The sequence below is a fragment of the Schistocerca americana genome, unplaced genomic scaffold (genome assembly GCF_021461395.2).
Source record: "Schistocerca americana isolate TAMUIC-IGC-003095 unplaced genomic scaffold, iqSchAmer2.1 HiC_scaffold_81, whole genome shotgun sequence".
NCBI lineage: Eukaryota > Metazoa > Arthropoda > Insecta > Orthoptera > Acrididae > Schistocerca > Schistocerca americana.
Window position 1 is genome coordinate 812648 of NW_025726577.1, and position 25507 is coordinate 838154.

Sequence of the window (25507 nt, forward strand, 5' to 3'; positions counted from 1 at the left end):
TCTCGTAGGGCCGGCATGTAGTATCTGAACTATCGTTGTCGGAGTCGGTTTGCTGTCGATTGTGATAAGCGTAACTGTACCACTGAACTGTTCACTGTAACACACTCACTGCTCTACCTTCCTAAAGAATCCGACTCCCGTTATACTGTTTTCTGCTACTGTTGATATTACCATAATAGCAGGCCAAAATACGACAGTCCCGCCCCGCAGCAGAACCCGTGGATAGAGAGAGACCTGCACCGGTGCCTGGTCACCTACACAGCCTTGTACGACGATCCCCAGTCGACGTTCGAAACCTGTACTCGCCAGTGAACACAAGCCCACTCCACTGATCCAGGTTCCGTTTCACGTGTCCCCTTAGGCAATCACTTCGCACTCCTAGGTCCCAGGTAGTTGTTTATTGTTGTTCGTAGTGGTCGCCTAGTGACCACATTCATCTAGTGGAACTGGCTACTTACTGACTGTGTCAACGAGCCTCCGAGTCGACACCAAACTGAGGGAGTACTTTTACAGATAGAGGCTCCAGCAAAACACAAGTGGAACTGAGCCCGCAGAGTTCTACCTCCATGATACAGAGGCACACAGGCAGTCACATGAGCCCCCGGATAGGACCAAAATTTCCTGCAGCTATTTCCTTAATTACCTTGGTGTCTCCCTGTCACTGTCATTTATGCAGCACTGCGCGGACCTGTGAAAGTCGTTTGGTTCTATTCTAAATCAACTGCACTACATTCCTGCAAAAAAACTGGGGAGCAAATATAGACAAACAAAACAACGCTGCAATTTCTGTTGGTTATTGAGCTGTCGCATATTGTGCTAAAGCGTTAAGGAGCCATGTTGACTCTTAATGACATTGCTACAACAGCTCCCACTTAGTGGTTGCATGTTCTGTCCAATTTTGTCCCTGCTAACCTCACAATCAAGGATGCCAAGGTGCTAATTCCTAAGACAGAGTGCTATAAGAATTCAGTCCAACTGAGTAAGGTAGTGCAGTATGGTCTTTCTTGTCACGAAAGATCAAGATTCAACCTCATCCAAACGGCACAAGGGAGACATGGCAACGTCTTGAAAACGTGGTATTACAGTGGAAGTGCTGCTCGTGACTATGGCGCCCAGGAGCAGACGGTGAGCCATGTTGTGGGGGAGCGGCCACTCCGTGCCTTTGAAGGCGGTCTGCCGTGCTTGTCCAATCATAGTTCTGGCTGCATGTTTGTATGTGAATTCTTGTATTTCATCAGAAATGATCAGTTCGCCAGAATATGTTAGCAGACTCGATACCAGTCGTAATGTACGCAACAATTCCTGTCTAACACCTCGATTCGTCTCTAATGGGCTGGCGACCTCTATCAATGGGAAACGTAAAAGCTGGAGAAGGGCAAGTTCAGTTTAGTTTTCACTATTCTAGTCTACAAAATACAGTCAAGTTTCAGAATATCATCTGTCACATAAGCTGACTCCATTTTATTTTGAAAGGTTGAACAACATGGAATGGAACGTGACAGCGCTGCAAGCGGCTGATCTGAGGCATCATATCCTGTCCCAGTCAGCGCGTGCTGTTCGGCGCATCGCAAGAGCCACGGCCGGCAGGATGAGATGTGGGAGGTGGCGTCGTGTTCAGTTTGAGTGGAGGAATAAACCTGGTGAGTATATTATTTGGAAGTTCGTTACTGTTAAATAAAGTGTAATGTGCTCATTTAGGTATTCTATAAAAACTCTCGTCGATGCTTATGAACACATGATGATGGAGTTGCACCACATTTGAAAATTCAGTCCTAATAACAGTGCACAGAAATAAAAACATAAGAACTAAATAATAATCACACTGAAGAAAAGAAGCAGTTGTCTAACCACAACCGATTGCATCTAACAAGAGAAGATGACCAACCTGGCCTCACATACAAAACGCACACTTGCAAGGTGTGAGCCCCAGCTGTGTATGTCGCGCGGAGATTTGGGCCACGATTATGACTGTATGCAGTTAAGACCTTCTGACCACATAGGTTTTTAACGCTCGTGTACCACTTGTTTCTGGCACGCTCCGCTGCGTTCGCCCATTGTCGGAGCTCGAACTACTGTACGGTACGGTGAGTAAGAGGTTCGCGTTTATAGTGCCGGTGAACCGACAAGCGACAGTGTGGCACGTCCAGGAGCAGTATACAGTGACGGTCAAATTGCCACGTTTAAACGTCAAAGCTCGCGACAGTTGTGACCGGTAAGCGTCGTTATATGTGGCTATTCGACTAACTCTTACACGAGGCAAAAGAAACTCTATGAGCGTTTCTTTGTGCTACTATTTGTACCTTGCGATTTAGTTGCGGCAGTCATAGAGAAGACCCGTTAAATGGAGAGAAGAATAGTTGATTGACGCTAGACTATTCTTTATGAGAGGATGGTGGTGACAATGATGACGAAACCCTTTCACCACGATCATTGTCGTCAAACAACTTCATTGGCACAACGCGACGGAGACGTAAAATCACCAACTGACTGTTTAGGAAGCTTGCTTTGAAGAAGTAATATTGTCAGATTTCACCTTGCCTTTGTAACAGATATCTGTGTGTGTGTGTGTGTGTGTGTGTGTGTGTGTGTGTGTGTGTGCGTGTGTTTTATAAAAAACTGCTGCAGAATATGTCCTAAAATATTGCTTAACAGTGTTGACCATATATGCGCATGGCATTGAAATATTATCTGCTCATATTGCTTACCCGTTTCTCATGTTAAATAACATGTGTTATACTTGAAGAACAAAGTTTCGAAACACATGGGGCAGACGTGACCGGCTCCACGCACGTCTTCCCACACTTGCGACGTGAAGCGGGTCTGAGGGCTCTGGACGTCTCCCCGCTGCACAGTACTCTGCACTCGTGCATCAGGCAGCTGCGGTGGGGCGGAGCCAGTGGCAGGCAACCTGCACCTACAGAACTTTAAAAACTCTGCATTCAAGACGTCTAAAATGAGTATTATCTTAAGTATGGCCATTTATTTTAAGAGAGGGCGGGTGTTTGGCATCTAGGGTTGAGATCTCGCAAGTGTACGTTTTTCTCCTTACAACACAAGGTCCAGTTAGTTATGTTTATGTGGAAGGTTACAAGTAGTAAACATGAAGGTTGAGGACAGATTTCATTCGATGTCAGATAAAGAGAGGTCATGCTGACACAGGAGTAGAGCACACCGCCTCTAGCCTCGACAAGGGCCTGAGTTGGCCGACACAGAGAGTCCACGAGTCTCTCCAGCTGTGTCGTGTTCAGCTGACGTCACTCAACAGGTCCCGTAGAGCCGCCAGACCGCAGGGACGTTGAGACCGCCGCTGCCCACACGCTGGTCGCAGACATTTGCTGTGAGGCTGAGACCGGATGGCTTAGCGGGCATGTCGGGATGCGGCAGGGCGGCTGAGTGTTCGGCCGTCCAGCCAGGAGCGTGTCCACGTGGCCCTGTGAACACGGCTGCTGTCTTGGGAGCGTCCCCAGGGCACTCAGCACGAAGGTAGCGCACAGGTCCCGATTAAAAAATCACTATGCGATGTGATGCGATCTAGACTGCTCGCTCACTAAACTTCAGCACAGATCTCTGACACGTGACGTGTTAAGACTCCCGTTCATTGTCGTTGCGATAAAAGTGACAGTGCAGGAAGGTACTGTAACTTTTCCGAAATTTTTAGACCTTTAACGCCATAGCTACAGAGCGTACGGGGATCCACTACACGATGCCAACCCCAGCAGAACAGACACTAAGAGTCGCAAGAAACGACAGAGCCCGTGTCCTTAGCAATAGTGTAAAGTGCGTTATAAAAAGTAGCGGAATTTTCACATTGTGTACATTTACTTACTTCTTTATGCGTTTATTCCACCTGATAAAATTAAGGCATTCGTGCACTCTCTTACATATAACCTGACATCTCAATGAGTCAACATTACGGCATGCGAAGTACACAAGCAGCAGACGGTAGTGATAACTATACTACTTCTGCTAATAACAACAACAACAACAATGGAGACACATAAGAACACACGTTTCTCTTGATGCGACATCCACATCTGTTGATACACATCCCAGTGATAAAATCAGCTGCTGATGTACAATTTTGCAACTGTAGCAGGTATTATCACTGATGACAGAAATTAATGTATGGGGTTTCATAAATTCCACATGTTGTGCTTTATATCAGAATACACATACTACGAAATTGTAGCTCTGCATCTTTAAGTTGACTTAGATGTAAAGCAGTGTAACTGTTTCAAACTGTGGATGCATTACTTTTACATGTTTGATCGCCTTTGAAAAACGCACAGGAGGAGCTAGATAGGATGAGGAGGGAGAAGGGGGTTGGGGAATGGGAGCTGGCTGTTGGCAAGAGATCTGCTAGGAGAAGGAGATTTTCAGATAGTTTTACTATTGGTGTTTGTAATAGATATGACCAACTGTCAGAGTCTAGTGGAGAGGAATCTCTAGTAGCTGTAGATGTAGGAAGTATGCAGCAGACCTCAGCAGTTACGGTGGCTAGGACAGTTGCAAAGTCTAAGAGAAAGAAGAAGGTTCTGCTGTTAGGTAGTTCTCATGGTAGAGGTGTAGGCCAGCAGTTGCAGGAAGTTTTGGGGAGTGAGTACCAGGTCACCAGCATTGTGAAGCCTAATGCAGGATTGGCTCAGGTGACTTTTAACATAGGGGGGTTATGTAGGGATTTTACTAAAGAGGATCAGGTAGTGATTGTGGGTGGGGCTGGTAATAGTATTGATAGGGATGGGAAGTATGACATAGATGGTGACCTGGAAAAGATAGCCACTCAGACTGGCAACACGAATGTGCATTTCGTGGAACTGTTTCAGCGTCACGATCGGCCTCATCTTAATATAGCCGTCAGGCGTAATAACATGAGACTTGGGGGTGCGCTGATGACAGAAGGCATGAGTCACATTTCAGTGGTGTCGGTGGAGTCTATCAGTAGGACGGGTTTCACTAGACATGGCCTGCACCTCAACAGGTATGGGAAGGGGAGGTTGGCAAAACTTATAGGTGACAGCATAGGTGGGGGTGGTGGGATCACTCATGGGAAAATTCCGGTAGTTGTGGGTGTTAGAGCTGTACCTTTTTTAGATTGAAGTCAGCTGATAGGTATTCCTGCTTAAGGGAAGTCTCTCTAACAAAGAAACCACTTTCTACAAAGCTTGGGTATCCGATTAATGAGGGAATTAGTATATTTCATCAAAATATACAAGGTATTCGAGATAAAGTTAGTGAACTGCTTATAGATGTTGACTCTGAAATTATTGGTATATCTGAACACTTCTTAAATAAGGAGATAATTCAGAGGCTTCCTTTACCAGGATACAGGTTGGCTGGCAGCTTTTCTAGGAGCTCTTTGCGGTGTGGGGGAGTAGCCATGTATGTGAAAAACGGTATCCCATTTGAGTCAATTGATGTTTCAAAGTACTGCACTGAAAAGGTGTTTGAATGTTGTGCAGGTGTGGTTAAATTTAGTGGAGCTAAACTTCTTACTGTTGTTATTTATAGATCCCCAGACTCCGATTTCACAACATTTTTGCTAAAGCTAGAGGAGGTTCTTGGTTCACTTTATAGGAAATACAAAAAGTTAGTTATATGTGGTGACTTCAATATTAATTGTATAAGTGATTGTGCAAGGAAAAGGATGCTGGTAGACCTCCTTAATTCATATAATCTTATGCAAACCGTATTCTTTCCAACGAGAGTGCAAGGGAACAGTAGAACAACCATAGACAATATTTTTGTTCATTCGTCATTATTAGAAGGGCATTCTGTTAGCAAAAAGGTGAATGGCCTTTCAGATCATGATGCACAAATTTTAAGTCTAAAAGATTTTTGTGCTTCAACACATGTTAAATATAGTTACCAACTTTTTAGGAAAGCTGATCCAGTTGCTGTACAGACTTTTGTAAACCTTATCAAGGAACAAGATTGGCAAGATGTTTATAGTGCTGATACAGTAGACGATAAATATAATGCTTTCCTCAAGACTTTTCTCGTGCTCTTTGAAAGTTGCTTTCCGTTAGAACGTTTAAAACAGGGTACTAGCACAAACAGGCAGCCTGGGTGGCTGACTAAAGGGATAAGAATATCTTGTAGAACAAAGTGGCAATTATATCAAAACGTTAGAAACAGTCAAAATCTAAATGCAGCAGCCCATTACAAACAGTATTGTAAGGTGCTTAAAAAAGTTATTAGGAAGGCAAAAAGTATGTGGTATGCAGATAGAATAGCTAAGTCTCAGGATAAAATTAAAACCATATGGTCAGTCGTAAAGGAAGTGGCTGGTCTGCAGAGACAGGTCGAGAATATAGAATCAGTGCGTAGTGGGGATGTCCGTGTTACTGATAAGTCGCATATATGTACAGTACTTAATAATCACTTTCTGAATATAGCAGGTGAACTAAATAGAAACCTAGTCCCAACAGGGAATCATATAGCGCTCTTAGAAAAAAGTGTTCCGAGACTGTTACCTGAAATGCTCCTCCATGATACTGACAATAGGGAGATTGAGTTAATAATTAAATCACTAAAGACCAAGAACTCTCATGGATATGACGGGGTATCTAGCAGAATACTGAAGTATTGTTCCACGTATATTAGCTCAGTACTTAGCCATATCTGTAACTTTTCCTTTAGCAGTGGTCGGTTTCCTGACCGATTAAAGTACTCGGTAGTGAAGCCACTTTATAAAAAGGGAGACAGGGATAATGTTGACAATTATAGACCTATTTCTATGCCATCGGTGTTTGCTAAAGTTATCGAGAGGCTTGTATATACAAGGTTACTGCAGCATTTAAATTCACATAATTTGCTGTCAAATGTACAGTTTGGTTTTAGAAATGGCTTAACAACTGAAAATGCTATATTCTCTTTTCTCTGTGAGGTTTTGGACGGATTAAATAAAAGGTTGAGAACGTTAGGTGTTTTCTTTGATTTAACGAAGGCTTTTGACTGTGTTGACCACAAAATATTACTGCAGAAGTTGGAACATTATGGAGTAAGGGGAGTAGCTTACAATTGGTTCGCCTCCTACTTTAAGAACAGAAAGCAGAAGGTAATCCTCCGCAATATTGAGAGTGGTAATGATGTTCAGTCCCAATGGGGCACTGTTAAATGGGGCGTTCCCCAAGGGTCGGTGCTGGGGCCACTGCTGTTCCTTATTTATGTAAATGATATGCCTTCTAGTATTACAGGTGATTCAAAAATATTTCTGTTTGCTGATGACACCACCTTGGTAGTGAAGGATCTTGTGTGTAATATTGAAACATTATCAAATAATGTAGTTCATGAAGTAAGTTCGTGGCTTGTGGAAAATAATTTGATGCTAAATCACAGTAAGACTCAGTTTTTACAGTTTCTAACCCACAATTCAACAAGAACTGACATTTTAATCAGACAGAATGGGCATGTTATAAGCGAGACGGAACAGTTCAAGTTCCTAGGCGTACGGATAGATAGTAAGCTGTTGTGGAAAGCCCATGTTCAGGATCTTGTTCAGAAACTAAATGCCGCTTTATTTACCATCAGAACAGTATCTGAAATAAGTGACATTTCAACACGAAAAGTAGTATACTTCGCATATTTTCATACGCTTATGTCATATGGTATTATTTTTTGGGGTAATTCTTCTGATTCAAAAAGGGTATTTTTGGCTCAAAAACGGGCTGTTCGAGCTATGTATGGTGTAAGTTCGAAAACCTCTTGTCGACCCCTATTCAATAGTCTGGGAATTTTGACATTGCCCTCACAGTATGTATTTTCTTTAATGTCGTTTGTTGTTAGCAATATTAGCTTATTCCCAAGAGTTAGCAGCTTTCACTCAGTTAATACTAGGCAGAAATCAAATCTGCATGTGGAATGCACTTCCTTGACTCTTGTGCAGAAAGGAGTGCAGTATTCTGCTGCATCCATTTTCAATAAGCTACCACAAGAACTCAAAAATCTTAGCAGTAGCCCAAACACTTTTAAGTCTAAACTGAAGAGTTTCCTCATGGCTCACTCCTTCTATTTCTGTCGAGGAGCTCCTGGAAGAGATAAAAAATTAAGCAAATTCCAGTGTTACATTCTTGATTTTCTTTATTTAAACTAACGACTTGTTTCATTTTATGTGTTTCTACAATCGTGTTATAATTTCATGTATTGACTCGTTCCATGACCATGGAGACTTCTCCTAAATGTGGTCCCACGGAACAATAAATAAATAAATAAATAAATAAATAAATAAATGATAAATATATCAAAACTTTACGTACTGCAATTACATGACATTATTGCTTCAGTACAAACAGTCATGATTGCACACGACGTTTGGCCTTGGAGCGGAGTGGAAGAGGGGGGAGTCCCTTTCTCTCTCCCTCTGTCGCTCTTTGCTTTAACTCGCAACCGTCGGTAGCTATAGAAAACTCTCGCTTCCCCACGGGAGGTATGCTTCGAAAAGGATGGAGGCACAGGAAAGTTCCATGTGAGGTTACGTCCTGGTGAGGCTCTTGTTAATACTCGTACATCTGTATTTATGGGAAGAATTGTCCGATTATCTATGTCTAGAAGTCGAAATCTATCGTTTTCTAAATCCTGCTCTTCGATTGTGTGGCACACCTAGGGCCAGACATAAGCTCAGATGTCAGTTGAATTGCGATGAAGAGTGGATTGAAGTTTAAGAGAATGGTCTGGAAGAACAAAATGCGGAAAGGAGTGGGACACTAAAGTGCAAAGCAATCACGAACTTCATTTGAATTTCTCTTGGGCTGTAGATATTACGTTGATGAATACCACACAGGCAGTTCATTTGAACAGAAATGGACACCTATGAAAAGGGCATCGTAGAAATTGGACAAACAAAGATAGATATAAGGAGCTAACGGAAAAGAAACCTTGGGAAACAGAAAAAAACACAGCAATTGATCAGCAAATCATTGGCGAAAGTGTCAACCAAGAATTATTGAAGTTGGCGTCTAGAATATACGAGAATGGCGCTATAGCATTAGATACAACCCTGAAGATATAAGCAGATACTTGCGAGGCCTACCGCACAATGAGCATAACACCTCATGTATGGAATTTGTTGACAGGAATAATATATACAGAGGAATGGAAAAGATAATAGAGGATATGATAGATGACGATCATTTTGACTGTCAGAAGGCTAATAGCACAAGAGGGCGGCACGTCTGACATTGTAACTGATGCGGGAAGCAAAACTTGGAAAATAAAATGGACACATTCATAGGCCCTGAAAGGAAAAGCATCCGGAAATGTAAAATTTTGCAAAATGTTCGGAATATTGAGAAAAATAAGAGTAAGTTGCAAAGAAAGACGGGTAATACGTACAAGAACCAAGAGGAAACAATAAGGTTGCATGACCAAGAACAAAATACTGTCCCATCTTCCTACCAAAGCGTTTGGTATGTTCCATTCTTCACCGATTCTGCTGAGAACCTCATCATTTTTTCTTTTATGAGTCCATCTAATTTTCTACATTCTTCTCTAGCACCACATCTCAAACGCTTCGATTCTCTTCCGTCCCGGTTTTCCCACTGTCCATGTTTCACTTTCATAGAATACTGTGCTCAAAACTTAAGGGGTAGATTTTGGGAAAGTCGCCCAGAACTGTGGGTCAGGGGAAACTTACTGTACGAGATGAGAAGGGAAGACTAATTGTTGAGGACTGCATCGGACGAGATTTGAAAACCTAAGGGCTTAAGACAAGGTGATATGCACGACAGAGATTACTGCTAAAACATTGATCACAAGTTATTAAGAGTGAGAAGGTAAGCACATTGTACATAACAGAGGTGGGATGGGGCGGTGAAAAATAGATGGGAATGACATTGAAAGATGCAGGAAACTGAAACGGAGTGAATCAAAGAGTAGTTACAGTGATAAAAAGCTGGATGGCGAGAACCAAGAACACGTTGTAGAGTTAGTTCTCATCTACGGAGTCTTGAGATACTGGTGTCTGGGGGAGAAATCCAGGTGGTGAAACAGGCGCTGGTGTCACGAATGTCACGTCGTAGACCATGCTCTGCAACAGGATATTGTGAGTTACCAGTATATACCCTCAGCCTATGCCCATTCATCCTAATTGATAATGTGATGGTAGTCATGCCTATGTTGAAGGCTAAACAGTGTTTACACAGTAGCTGGAATATGACTTGTATCTTTTCGCAGCTGGCTCTCCCTTTGATAGAATATGTTTTGCCAGTTACAGGGCTATTATAGGAGGACACACTCTTGTTAACTCGAGATCAAAGTTTTAGCAGTAACCTCTGTCTTGTATATTAACCTATCTTACACCTTTAAGCTCCCTGGATGCGGTCCCCAACATTCCTTCTCATCTTGTGCGGTAAGTCTCCTCTGACCCGCGGTTCTGGGTGACTTTCCCAAAATCTACCACTTTTCCCCCTTTTCCTAGACCTGTCCAGTCCTTTTCCTTAACCCTTCTTCCTTCCGTTTCAACCCTTTTACCTGCAGAAGGAGCCACTGGCTCCGAAAGCTTGCCAATCACAACAGTTTCTATGTGTGTTCTGCCGCTGCTTCGTGAGTCGATTCTTTTATCTATCCTATTAAATAATTTTATCAATGATTCTTTGATTTCGTTGTTACAAAACTGACAGTTGATGTTAGTTGACTTCGTTTGGCCGTGAACATCCTCTTTGAATGTTCTTCTCTACTCTTCATGTTCTCTTTCATTTTTCCATTATGAGTTAGTTTGTCCTCGGTTAAAATGGCTCTGAGCACTATGGGACTCAACTTCTGAGGTCATTAGTCCCCTAGAACTTAGAACTAGTTAAACCTAACTAACCTAAGGACATCACACACATCCATGCCCGAGGCAGGATTCAAACCTGCGACCGTAGCAGTCTCGCGGTTCCAGACTGCACCGCCTAGAACCGCACGGCCACTTCAGCTGGCTCCTTTGTCCTCAAGGTAGCAGAATTCTTTCAGTTCGTCTTGATCCTCGTCTACAATTCTGACAAGTTGAACACTGATCTGATTTCTGCTAGACATCATTAATTTAATCTTTCTTTGGTTTAGTCTTAATTCATAGAGTCTACCCATTAGATTGTTCATTCTACTCAACATCTCCTACTGTTACCTCTGACTTCCATTGAGAACAGGAATGACATCAGCTATTCCTGTCACTGATAACCTTTCAACATGAATTTTAATTCCATTTCTGAACCCCATTTTTAATTCCGTCATTGCTTCTTCGATGTACAGATTGAATCGTAGGGGCGATTAGATGTATGTCTTTTACCTTTCCTAACCTAATCTGTTTGTTATTGGTCTTCCCACTTTATCCTCTTGTTTGATGTACAAATTGCACGTAACCCTTCTTTCCCTAGAGGTTACACCCATTTTCCTTAGAGTTTCGGAAATCCTGCAACATTTTAAATTATCGTACGATTTTTATCTAACTACAAATCCTACGGACATGCCTAGATTTTCCTTAAGTCTCGCTTTAATCATCAATCGCCAACTGAGAAGTCCTTCGCTGATGCCTTTATCTTTCCTAAAACCAAATTGATCGTCATCTAGCACTTCCTCAATCTACTTTTTCCTCTTATACACATATTCTTGTCAGCAACTTGAGTGTGAGAGCGCTTTAGGTAATTGTGCGGATGTCCTCGCACTTATGTGTCCTTGAACATACAGAACTATGTGAATGATATTTTCAAGAGATACTGATTGTTTATCTGGAGAACCAGTTTGAATAATAATTTGGCTTCCAAATTTCTGAACAATTTTCGAAATTCCTAAGAACTCTTCCACATGCCTTCCACATGATTTGATCGCGAGTCTTCCTGACCCCTGTTTGTTTCTGTGGGCTGCAGAGGTAGGCATCTCGACGACCACTGCTTCCCGTGACGTCTCACGAGGCCACCTGAGGACAGAGCAGCGTCGACCTGACCGCCACAGGCAAAAGCGACTCCCGCCGCTGAACACCACAGAACGCCATACACTATGCTGCTTGTGGTGTCAGTGGTAGCCACAGATCTCAACCCAGGCTACATCGGTCTGCCTGTGATGGCTGGTGAACTTCTCACCACTCTGTTGTCTCCACCCCAACCCGTTGCTATACATTCTGCAGTCGTTGCCCTACAGCCAGATGCCAGTGTAATGTGTCGGTACGATGCTCTCAAGTCCCTCATGCCGATGATTCGTTTTTTTTACAAAGTCATTAGGATGCACGTTCTTTGGACTTTCTCTTTTGCGATTTGCGCTGAGCAATTCCAATAGCATTAGGAACAGAACAAACATCGTGTACACACATCATTCTCCATCTGTAGCAATGTCTTTTTTGTACTGAAAATAGGCTCGCATAAGAACGAAATGCCAAAAATCTGGCACGGGCATAAAAATAATGCAGTATTTTTCTTAAAGACGTTGTGTCTGCCATTAACTGTAACATTATTTGTTTTCACGACTACATTTTCGATCCTGTGCCCTTTATACAGGTATACAGCAATAACCGAAAGGTGAAGTGCAGATGGCATGTATAGAACGCCACTATCCTCCCACACATGAGGCAGTTATATTACAAAAAATGCTAAAAACAGCACATCACTTGCATCGGGCCACTGGAGGTGTCAAAATTTACAAATCTTCTGACGTGTGTATATCTCACTGTTGTCTCTGTATGTTGAGTCTCCTAACTCAGAGTGTACATCAACTTTAGATGAGCGTAAGGATCATAGCAATGGCAAAGGTAAATTTATTGTTACTGATGTTAACATCACTAACATGAATCCCCTCTAACCACTGTTCATGTTGTTCATATGACAACTGAGGCGGTTGGTGGGGAACATATTCACAAGTCGTTTCTTCTTTGCCCTTAGCAGTGATTGTACATGCCACAGTAAACGTTTTATACCAGAGTATCTTAATATCGTGTTTACATTTGTTGACAAAATTTGGCATTCTGTTTACGATACAAGCATTTGGTGTAAAGAAAAAACATAAGACATTTCTTTATTGCGATAGTGCGTAATAGTACATATGGTATCCATCGTCAAAGGCTTACAGTAGCTTGGCTGCTCATAAAAACATGGCAGTAATAATTATATATATATATATATATATATATATATATATATATAATTTTACATGTGTATTCTTTGTACCACATTAACATCACAAAGGTATAAATCGCATTCACAACAACTTTCGTAGATGAATTGATCCGGTGGACAAATAAAAAGAAAAAGGAGTACAAAAAAAGAGATAAAAACATGTGATGGGATACATGTCACACATTACAGAACATTATGTGTATTATCATGTAATTCTAAAATGTACTGTTAATATGTAAGGTACTGTACCAGTACAAATGTAGTCATACATTTCCATGCTCCTTAGAAAGTTTAGGCCGAGAATGGCTTTTTCAGCTACACTTGCAAAACACCTTATTCAATTTTTTACTGAATTAATAAAATATATTACTTATGTTAAAATAAATACATCCTAAATATAAAAACGTGTATGAGTGGACATAATTCTTCCTCATTTCCATACATATCATACAACTCACGGGAAACACAGTAAAGACTACCCATATTGTAAAACCAGCATAGACACGATTCTGTGCAAATCGTTACGTCCAATGCTTGTCAGTAAGTCAAAGTCAAATAGCCAAACTATACATTCTCATTTATGTTACTTTCTATTATTAGCACGTAAAACTGACTGGAATTTATCTCGAGGTCTCTTATTTCTTAAATCTGTCTTATTGTTGGGCAAGCTGTGTGGGTGATTTTTGAAACAGTTCTACATTTCCACTTCTTCAGGTATTTTGATACTTCTACCAATAGGTTAATTTTTATTACCGGATCTACGTTAGGTGATGGTACTCCTCTCTCTTTGCTTGATGTGCTCTTTAAATTTGTCGCTGGAATATGAGCTTTGTAACGTCCGGTCAAGGTGTCCGTGCTGTAGTAACTCATACGATTACTGACATTGTATATTGATCTAGTTTCAAAAGGTAAATGCTACCTGCATAGACTTTGTGGGGAAGAAAGTGAAAGCTGTGCTTCCTACAGAAGTCTGATCCACCGGCTTGTTCACCAGTCCGTCGTCTCCCGTCTTGTGCAGGACTGCAGGCCCAGGCGGCTGTTTTGCGGGAACGACTCTCCAGCTACTGGCGGGGCTTGGCGCAGCTGCTCTCACTCGGTGCGACGCACGCCTCACAGCTGTTGGTTCCCCTCGCATTCGAACGAATGGTAAGTGGAGTTTTTCCTCCTCTTATAAACTGTATTATACGTACAGGGGGTGAGAAAATGACACACACCACCTGGTCAGTTCTTGGAGACTGTTTCCCAGTTTACCTTCTTCACACTGTAGCTATCTTTGGCTCTCCAGTTCTAATACTCACCATCTGGAAGAATTCTGAACCAACCTCTACTTCTGTGAGCCTTTTGGGGCTATGATACAGGGAGGCTAAGCTCGGAATGGTTAGAGATCGACGATAATCGTCTGTATCTTTCTTTTCTCGTATTTGCGAGCTACTTCTCTAACAGATTCAGATAACTTTGCATCCAATCCTGCTTTACAAGCTGAAGCATGTTAGCTTCATATTTAGTGGAGAGTGGTCTAGAGTCTCAGTGTGGCATTTCAAGTTTCCATCAGCATCTTCTCTTCCTAAGAATCTCTACTCCATATTGAAGGCCTATAAAATTACTTCTCTCAACATGGAGGTTCGTCAACTTCAAATCTCCTTATTAACCTGTATACGTACCACATAATTCATACATTTCGAGACAACTGTTCAACGTCTTCCCACCTTAACATTCACGTGACCATTTCCCACGACTCCATGGCCAGACGATAGCGCAGCTGACACTCGTGGCTCGACGCCATTGGTGGCCCCCTGTGCTCACCACTACCAGCCAGCACTGTCCGTGTGAGACGGCAATGCCCCAGCCGCCGCAGCCACAGAGGACGCGCGTCAATAACGAAAACCTGCAGCTGGGGTCCACCAGTTAGCGCGTCTTGCGTCTGCGAGTGGCTTTGTTAAAGGCACTGTGCTACTACAGTCACAACCAGAACATTTTATGAATATGTCAAGGCCAATGAAAATCTCTGTCAAACTAACCTGAAACCGGATACTGCTTTCTGAGAGCATCCATCTCAGTCGTTAGCCTTTCTGCACGTGTCTCGTGGCCTAACTCGAACCATTATCGAGTCTGAATTCTCTGTCTATGATTTATGAACACCACCACCAGTGATGTTCCCACTGCCGAGAGTAAGAGCTATGTGCTCTTAACACATACACTGGACTCGCATTCGGGAGGACGACGGTTCAATCCCGTGTCCGGCCATTCTGATTTAGGGCACGGCCGACTTCCTTCCCCATCCTTCCCTAATTCGATGAGACCGATGACCTCGCTGTCTGGTCTCCTTCCCCAAACAACCCAACCTTAACACATAGAATGGCCACTGTGCATTATGACTCTTTGGATTCTGACAGTAGTATACATGGCAAGTAAAAGGACGCAGTATGATCTGTGTCTTTGTGTAACTTTTTGTGGCGTATGTAGCAACGTGCCAGTCCCTAAAGTATCGTGTGAGCCTCATTTTGGATCCTTTGAGAAGAGAATTAGGCGATACCTGTTTTAGTGAACTGAGAAGCTTCTGGGTAGGTTAAATCTTTTTCCTATAAATATTACGGATGTTTGCTGGATGGTAATTTCAACGATTGATAGTTGCGGGTTCCGTATTTAAGAATCGTTTCTGCCGACATCGTATCATGTCCTGTCATTGCATCTTGTTTTCGTTACCATCATCCAAGCATTTCACTGCAGCAAAGGCCATTTACCTGATACGTATCCAATATTTTGTAGAGTTAGTACCTCACAGCTTGCGAGAATGTTTAAAGGACGACTTCTTTATTACATTTGCGGTGCAGATACGCTTCGTTGATCATACACTGCACCTGCTTAGGAAAAGTGTAATTGCGAAAAGTTATTCCGTGAAACCAATGTTGTACAGATAGTTTCGATTTAAAGACACACTTTGCTTTCTGAATGAAACTTGAGTCTTCAGACAGCTGCAGCAGTCTCGAGGTATTGGTATTCGAGATAATTCCTCTCGTGGTTTTTCACTACAGCCCTGCAGAGTAGTACAGCAGGGCGTGCTGTGGCCCAGGTAAGGACGCAGCTCACGATTTTGACCCTGTGCCCCTGGTAACTGGGCTCTCACATAATACTGTGCACAAATATGTATGTATGTATCGTCAGAATAGTTCAAATGTCTCTGAGCACTTTGGGACTTAACTTCTGAAATCATCAGTCCCCTAGAACTTAGAACTACTTAAACCTAACTAACCTAAGGACATCACACACATCCATGCCAGAGGCAGGATTCGAACCTGCGACCGTAGCAGTCGGTTCCAGACTGAAGCGTTTAGAACCGCAAAGCTCTACTTACGCAAATACGAATTGGAGGCGATAAATCGCGATCCCGCCTTGAACCGGTCGGCCATGTATGTATGTATGTAAATTTAAAAAATATTGTATTCGAAAAGGATTTATTTTTCTCTGGCTCCTGCCATCAATATAAAACTGATAAAGGAGATATTTCATTCAAAAAATATGAAAAAGAAGAACCACTGTATTGTGAAAACAACTGAAAGCTTTTTAATTTCCATTTTTTCTCGTATTTGTTATATACGTAACAGTTTTGTTATTTCGTAATTGATTCATTACAATATACACATTCTTTTGTGAATAAGGTAATTTTTTAATTTCCAATGTCTATTAAACACTTATTAGTAACTCATAGAGAGAGAGAGAGAGAGAGAGAGAGAGAGAGAGAGAGAGAGAAGTTTTCAGTGTGTACATACAGGGTGTTTCAAAAATGACTGGTATATTTGAAATGGCAATAAAAACTAAACGAGCAGCGATAGAAATACACCGTTTGTTGCAATATGCTTGGGACAACAGTACATTTTCAGGCGGACAAACTTTCGAAATTACAGTGGTTACAATTTTCAACAACAGATGGCGCTGCAAGTAATGTGAAAGATATAGAAGACAACGCAGTCTGTGGGTGCGCCATTCTGTACGTCGTCTTTCTGCTGTAAGCGTGTGCTGTTCACAACGTGCAAGTGTGCTGTAGACAACATGGTTTCTTCCTTAGAACAAAGGATTTTTCTGGTGTTGGAATTCCACCGCCTAGAACACAGTGTTGTTGCAACAAAACGATGTTTTCAACGGAGGTTTAATGTAACCAAAGGACCGAAAAGCGATACAATAAAGGATCTGTTTGAAAAATTTCAACGGACTGGGAACGTGATGGATGAACGTGCTGGAAAGGTAGGGCGACCGCGTACGGCAACCACAGAGGGCAACGCGCAGCTAGTGCAGCAGGTGATCCGACAGCGGCCTCGGGTTTCCGTTTGCCGTGTTGCAGCTGCGGTCCAAATGACGCCAACGTCCACGTATCGTCTCATGCGCCAGAGTTTACACCTCTATCCGTACAAAATTCAAACGCGGCAACCCCTCAGCGCCGCTACCATTGCTGCACGAGAGACATTCGCTAACGATATAGTGCACAGGATTGATGACGGCGATATGCATGTGGGCAGCATTTGGTTTACTGACGAAGCTTGTTTTTACCTGGACGGCTTCGTCAATAAACAGAACTGGCGCATATGGGAACCGAAAAGCCCCATGTTGCAGTCCCATCGTCCCTGCATCCTCAAAAAGTACTGGTCTGGGCCGCCATTTCTTCCAAAGGAATCATTGGCCCATTTTTCAGATCTGAAACGAGTACTGCATCACGCTGTCTGGACATTGTTCGTGAAATTGTGGCGGTACAAACTGCCTTAGACGACACTGCGAACACTTTCTGGTTTATGCAAGATGGTGCCCGGCCACATCGCACGGCCGACGTCTTTAATTTCCTGAATGAATATTTCTATGATCGTGTGATTGCTTTGGGCTATCCGAAACATACAGGAGGCGGCGTGGATTGGCCTCCCTATTCGCCAGACATGAACCCCTGTGACTTCTTTCTGTGGGGACACTTGAAAGACCAGGTGTACCGCCAGAATCCAGAAACAATTGAACAGCTGAAGCAGTACATCTCATCTGCATGTGAAGCCACTCCACCAGACACGTTGTCAAAGGTTTCGGGTAATTTCATTCAGAGACTACGCCATATTATTGCTACGCATGGTGGATATGTGGAAAATATCGTACTATAGAGTTTTCCAGACCGCAGCGCCATCTGTTGTTGAAAATTGTAACTACTGTAATTTCGAAAGTTTGTCTGCCTGAAAATGTACTGTTGTCCCAAGCATATTGCAACAAATGGTGTATTTCTATCGCTGCTCGTTTAGTTTTTATTGCCGTTTCAAATATACCGGTCATTTTTGAAACACCCTGTACTTAGAACAGCAACAGCAATGGCAGCTCAAAAACAATACACACACACACACACACACACACACACACACACACACGCACCATAAACATATTGTACATGTTCCACACGAAATATATACTCTGTCTCTGTCTCTGTCTCTCTCTCTCTCTCTCTCTCTCTCTCTCTCTCTCTCTCTCTCACACACACACACACATGGACGCACGCAGTGTGCAATGAAACATTCATAATCTCAAACATACACTCAGAACTGTGACAAACAGCTCATCAAAGTAGTCCACACACACCCAGTCAAATGGAACACCTTTTTACCTTTTTACTAACAAATCAACCCACCCAGACACATCAGTAAATAGTCTGGGTGCAGCAGATTTCCACACCTATGCCCCCCGATGAACCACTTGTGATCGTGATAGGACACCCCTGCTTCCAGCTGGAATTGCAGTATATACCTCAGTATATAACCTCAATCGAAATGTCTCCTGATAAGCATTTGTGGTGCAGCGCCAATGCCCTAGAGGAGGCACCTGTTGAAGTCCCTGAACGTGAAAGTCTTTCAGGCTGTGCAAATCACCGTGTCTGTCATGCAGACTTGTGGGATAGTCCAGCTCTACCTCTAGGACATATCCCTCAACAGCATCAGCGGCCACATATTTGATCTCTTTCCTCAGTCTGGTGATTTCCGCTTTGGACATCCATGAGAGCCCTTGAAAAGGGAGACTTTGTTGCATGGTTTGCTTTGAGAGACAGTTTACATCCAGGTAAAGGATGAAACTGAAATCGTCAGACAACCTGTACTCCCCCTCGATTATTTGCAAGTTATTTGCCTTGGCATACCTGCGCACACATTGGCAAAGTCACTTGTGGACCGCATGTTCCAGGAAGACATGCATCTCAACGTTGGTCAAGAATTCGCTGCTGGCGTGTGTCTTTCTTAACATGGCATCCCACGAAATCTCAGCCATATGCTACAGAACTTCTCGAAGATGTTGCCGGTCAGATGTACATTCGCGTTCATCATTTTACATGTTCTGATAAATCAAAGATGCCGAAGTCCTGCTGTTCATTCACCAATTGCCCGTTCTTTCTATTCATTATGGAAATGCCTCTTAGTTTACTAGAGAATCCAGATATTCGTTTGGAAAGACCCCTTCTCCGTCACAATTTGAAACTCTTGAAACTCTACATCATCGAGATAAGTGGCTCCCTTTGCTAAGAATATCTCCAGGACGCGTTGGTTCAGCAAATTTCTAAAGAGACGTGAGCATGAACCGTTGTGAATCCAGGAAGCGGCATGTATTTGTAAACGATGTCAGCAATGACACTGATCTTATCATCCTACTACCCAGACTCGTCAAAGTGCTGAACTAGAAAGTGGGCATCGTGCTCACTGAAATTGTGGAAAAGATGGCTGTGTGCTGTGGCAGTTGGTACTTACAGTTACATGGGTTGTCAGCTGCACTCTGGGACTTCCCCGTTACATGGCAACAGACTCTACAGGGAGCTTCCTCACCTCTGTCCAGACAAAGTCCCCAGGTATAACGATCAGCTGCCTGCTTGTACAGTGCATCATTCTCCTTCACGTTGGTCATGAGGACGTTTTCACTATAAATGTTACAAACATCCCGTACAAGACTTTCAAGCTCAGTGAGCAGCCATCTCGCACTATCCCCTTGACATAAGATTTTAATTTTAGTGCACAGAACTTGATGGCTAGCCACATATCGTATGCATCATTTTGTGGCAGTGATATGGGAGGCAGAGGCACCACGTTCACACTGTACCACAGGAGCTAGGACAGAAGTGTTGGTGAGAGGCATTCTTAAACTTCTAGAACCATTTATCCTTGATAAGCATTTCCACACCTATTGTTTCCTGGCTCTAGCAGTCAATCAAGTGTCTTTCAAGATACATGCTCTTGGTAAACGAGACATCCTCAGCAAAAATGTCTTGCACCTTTTCTGTTTTCATTTCAGAGGAACGTAGGTGGGACATGCATTTGATCCAAACGTTGTGTTGCTTATCGTCTTTAGAGATTAGCAGCACGTCTACACTTTTTGGATGTTTCTCGGTTAATATAGACAAGAAGAGGGGACCACCTAATTTACGCTCGACTTCTTTGTCGATGTACCACACAGCGTGTTAATGTTTGTCTTCTTCTTATGGCTTTCCTACATTCGGGTCATAAACGAGAAATTAGAACGTCAGTGGACATCTGGTGTTTGTTGTGTATCTGTATGCCCTGTATTTTTAGGGTAATTTCTATCGCTAGCGAGCAGAAACCATGGAAATCAATTTAAATTCCTCTCATCATGATTCTGGGCATTAGGACATGCTTTTTGTTAGCAGTATATACTTTTGAACAGAGATGTAACTGAACCCCACAATAAGTTGATCAAAATCTTATGAACATAAATCAAGGTAGGGTATACAGCTGAGTGTCTTACAGGACTCCCTTTCCTGCACCTCAGAAAAGTGACTCAGTATGACCGCTCTGGTAACGACTCACCCCATGATGTCACGACAGCTTTCCCCCTAACTTGGAGAATGCTCTTCCCCTCAACGACACGTCGAACTCCTAATAACTCTGCACACAAGAAGGAGAAAGAGACGCAGTTGATAAGTATCTAAGGAAGGAGAAATAAAAATCCGTATTCGTATAATAATAATAATAAATTCTGAGTACTCACAAGTAAAACTGTTGTTGTGTTCATTACTGGAATACACTTCCAGCAACTCATCATCAGTGGGCATGTTTGTCATTAAGGGCATATCCAGCATGGGTACTAGAGGAGGTGTATGACGTCGGCAGGGGAGTGTGTCTGAAAGAATATGGACAAACCCAAACGAAAACACAGGTGCAAAAGAACTAGTAGCTGGTGGTCGTGTCTAAACACCTATATTCGCATTGAGAACATCTACAAACAAGAGCATCTCAAAAATAACAACAAAAAATTTAATACTTTAGAATACTCACATATCTGCCTCTGATTAGATTAGATTAGATTAGATTAGATTAATACTAGTTCCATGGATCATGAATACGATATTTCGTAATGATGTGGAACGAGTCGAATTTTCCAATACATGACATAATTAGGTTAATTTAACAACATACTTAAGTTAATATAACTACTTTATTTTTTTGTGTTTTTTTTATTTTTTTATTTTATTTTATTTTTTCTATTATTTTTTTTCTTAATTTATATCTAAAAATTCCTCTATGGAGTAGAAGGAGTTGTCATTCAGAAATTCTTTTAATTTCTTCTTAAATACTTGTTGGTTATCTGTCAGACTTTTGATACTATTTGGTAAGTGACCAAAGACTTTAGTGCCAGTATAATTCACCCCTTTCTGTGCCAAAGTTAGATTTAATCTTGAATAGTGAAGATCGTCCTTTCTCCTAGTATTGTAGTTATGCACACTGCTATTACTTTTGAATTGGGTTTGGTTGTTAATAACAAATTTCATAAGAGAGTATATATACTGAGAAGCTACTGTGAATATCCCTAGATCCTTAAATAAATGTCTGCAGGATGATCTTGGGTGGACTCCAGCTATTATTCTGATTACACACTTCTGTGCAATAAATACTTTGTTCCTCAGTGATGAATTACCCCAAAATATGATGCCATATGAAAGCAATGAGTGAAAATAGGCGTAGTAAGCTAATTTACTAAGATGTTTATCACCAAAATTTGCAATGACCCTTATTGCATAAGTAGCTGAACTCAAACGTTTCAGCAGATCATCAATGTGTTTCTTCCAATTTAATCTCTCATCAATGGACATACCTAAAAATTTGGAATATTCTACCTTAGCTATATGCTTCTGATTAAGGTCTATATTTATTAATGGCGTCATACCATTCACTGTACGGAACTGTATGTACTGTGTCTTATCAAAATTCAGTGAGAGTCCGTTTACAAGGAACCACTTAGTAATTTTCTGAAAGACAGTATTGACAATTTCATCAGTTAATTCTTGTTTCTCAGGTGTGATTACTATACTTGTATCATCAGCAAAGAGAACTAACTTTGCCTCTTCATGAATATAGAATGGCAAGTCATTAATATATAATAAGAACAACAAAGGACCCAAGACTGACCCTTGTGGAACCCCATTCTTGATAGTTCCCCAGTTTGAGGAATGTGCTGATCTTTGCATGTTACGAGAACTACTTATTTCAACTTTCTGCACTCTTCCAGTTAGGTACGAATTAAACCATTTGTGCACTGTCCCACTCATGCCACAATACTTGAGCTTGTCTAGCAGAATTTCATGATTTACACAATCAAAAGCCTTTGAGAGATCACAAAAAATCCCAATGGGAGGTGTTCGGTTATTCAGATCATTCAAAATTTGACTGGTGAAAGCATATATGGCATTTTCTGTTGAAAAACCTTTCTGGAAACCAAACTGACATTTTGTTAGTACTTCATTTTTACAGATATGTGAAGCTACTCTTGAATACATTACTTTCTCAAAAATTTTGGATAAAGCTGTTAGAAGGGAGATTGGACGGTAATTGTTGACATCAGATCTATCCCCCTTTTTATGCAAAGGTATAACAATAGCATATTTCAGTCTATCAGGGAAAATGCCCTGTTCCAGAGAGCTATTACACAGGTGGCTGAGAATCTTACTTATCTGTTGAGAACAAGCTTTTAGTATTTTGCTGGAAATGCCATCAATTCCATGAGAGTTTTTGCTTTTAAGCAAGTTTATTATTTTCCTAATTTCAGAGGGAGAAGTGGGTGAGATTTCAGTTGTATCAAATTGCATAGGTATGGCCTCTTCCATTAACAGCCTAGCATCTTCTAATGAACACCTGGAGCCTACTATATCCACAACATTTAGAAAATGATTATTAAAAATATTTTCAACTTCTGACTTTTTGTTCGTAAAGTTTTCATTCAATTTGATGGTAATACTGTCTTCCTCTGCTCTTGGTTGACCTGTTTCTCTTTTAATAATATTCCAAATTGTTTTAATTTTATTATCAGAGTTGCTGATTTCAGACATGATACACATACTCCTGGATTTTTTAATAACTTTTCTTAATATAACACAGTAGTTTTTATAATTTTTGATAGTTTCTGGGTCACTACTCTTTCTTGCTGTCAGATACATTTCCCTTTTCCGGTTACAAGATATTTTTATACCCTTAGTAAGCCATGGTTTGTTACAAGGTTTCTTACGAGTATATTTAACTATTTTCTTGGGGAAGCAGTTTTCAAATGTATTTACAAAAATGTCATGAAATAAATTATATTTTAAATCGGCATCAGGTTCACGGTACACCTCATCCCAGTCTAACTGCTGTAGGCTTTACCTGAAATTTGCAATTGTTAAATCGTTGACTGAACGTACTACTTTGGAGGACTGTTTAGTATTGCTGAATGGAGCTATGTCATATATTGTAACTAGCTGTGCACCATGATCAGAAAGACCATTCTCAACAGGCTGAGCATTTATCTGGTTAAACTTATCTTGGTCTATAAAGAAGTTATCTATCAGTGAGCTGCTATCCTTTACCACCCGAGTAGGAAAATCTGAACAATCGAAGTCGTTCCCCAGAGATCATCATCATCGTCATCATCATTATCAGATGCTGGGTTCAGATCCCACAGCGAGTAACGCCTGCTCACACCTAGAAAAGAAGAAGTAGAACCCATAAGAATAACTTACACTACTAGCCATTAAAATTGCTACACCAAGAAGAAATGCAGATGATAGACGGGTATTCATTGGACAAATATATTATTCTAGAACTGACAGTGATTACATTTTCATGGAATTTCGGTGCATAGATCCTGAGAAATGAGTACCCAGAACAACCACCTCTGGCCGTAATAACGGCCTTGATACGTCTGGGCATTGTGTCAAACAGAGCTTTGATGGCGTGTACAGGTACAGCTGCCCATGCAGCTTCAACACGATACCACAATTCATCAACAGTAGTGACTGGCGTATTGTGACGAGCCAGTTGCTCGGCCACCATTGACCAGACGTTTTTAATTGGTGAGAGATCTGGAGAATGTGCTGGCCAGGGCGGCAGTCGAACATTTTCTGTATCCAGAAAGGCCCGTACAGGACCTGCAACATGCGGTCAGGAATTGTCCTGCTGAAATGTAGGATTTCGCAGGGATCGAATGAAGGTAGAGCCACGGGTCGTAAGACATCTGCAATGTAACGTCCACTCTTCAAAGTGCCGTCATTGCGAACAAGAGGTGACCGAGACGTGTAACCAATAGCACCCCATACCATCACGCCGGGTGATACGCCAGTATGGCGATGACGAATACACGCTTCCAATGTGCGTTCACCGCGATGTCGCCAAACATGGATGCGACCATCATGATGCTCTAAACAGAACCTGGATTCATCCGAAAAAATGACGTTTTGCCATTCGTGCACCCAGGTTCGTCGTTGACTACACCATAGCAGGTGCTCCTGTCTGTGATGCAGCGTCAAGGGTAACCGCAGCCACAGTCTCCAAGCTGATAGTCCGTGCTGCTGCAAACGTCGTCGAACTGTTCGTGCAGATGATTGTTGTCTTGCAAACGTCACCATCTGGACATGGCTGCACGATCCATTACAGCCATGCGGATAAGATGCCTGTCATCTCGACTGCTAGTGATACGAGGCCGTTGGATCCAGCACGGCGTTCCGTATTACCCTCCTGAACCCACCGTTTCAATAGTCTGCTAACAGTCATTGGATCTCGACCAAAGCGAGCAGCAATGTCGCGATACGATAAACCGCAATCGCGATACGCTACAATCTGACCTTTATCAAAGTCGGAGATGTGATGGTACGCATTTCTCCTCCTTACACGAGGCATCATATCAACGTTTCACCAGGCAACGCCGGTCAACTGCTGTTTGTGTATGAGAAATCGGTTGGAAACTTTCCTAATGTCAGCACGTTGTAGGTGTCGCCACCGGCGCCAACATTGTGTGAATGTTCTGAAAAGCTAATCATTTGCATATCACAGCATCTTCTTCCTGTGGGTTACGTTTCGCGTCTGTAGCACGCCATCTTCGTGGTGTAGCTATTTTAATGGCCAGTAGTGTATAAACAAAAACACTATAGAAAATACGTATACTTGCTTTCA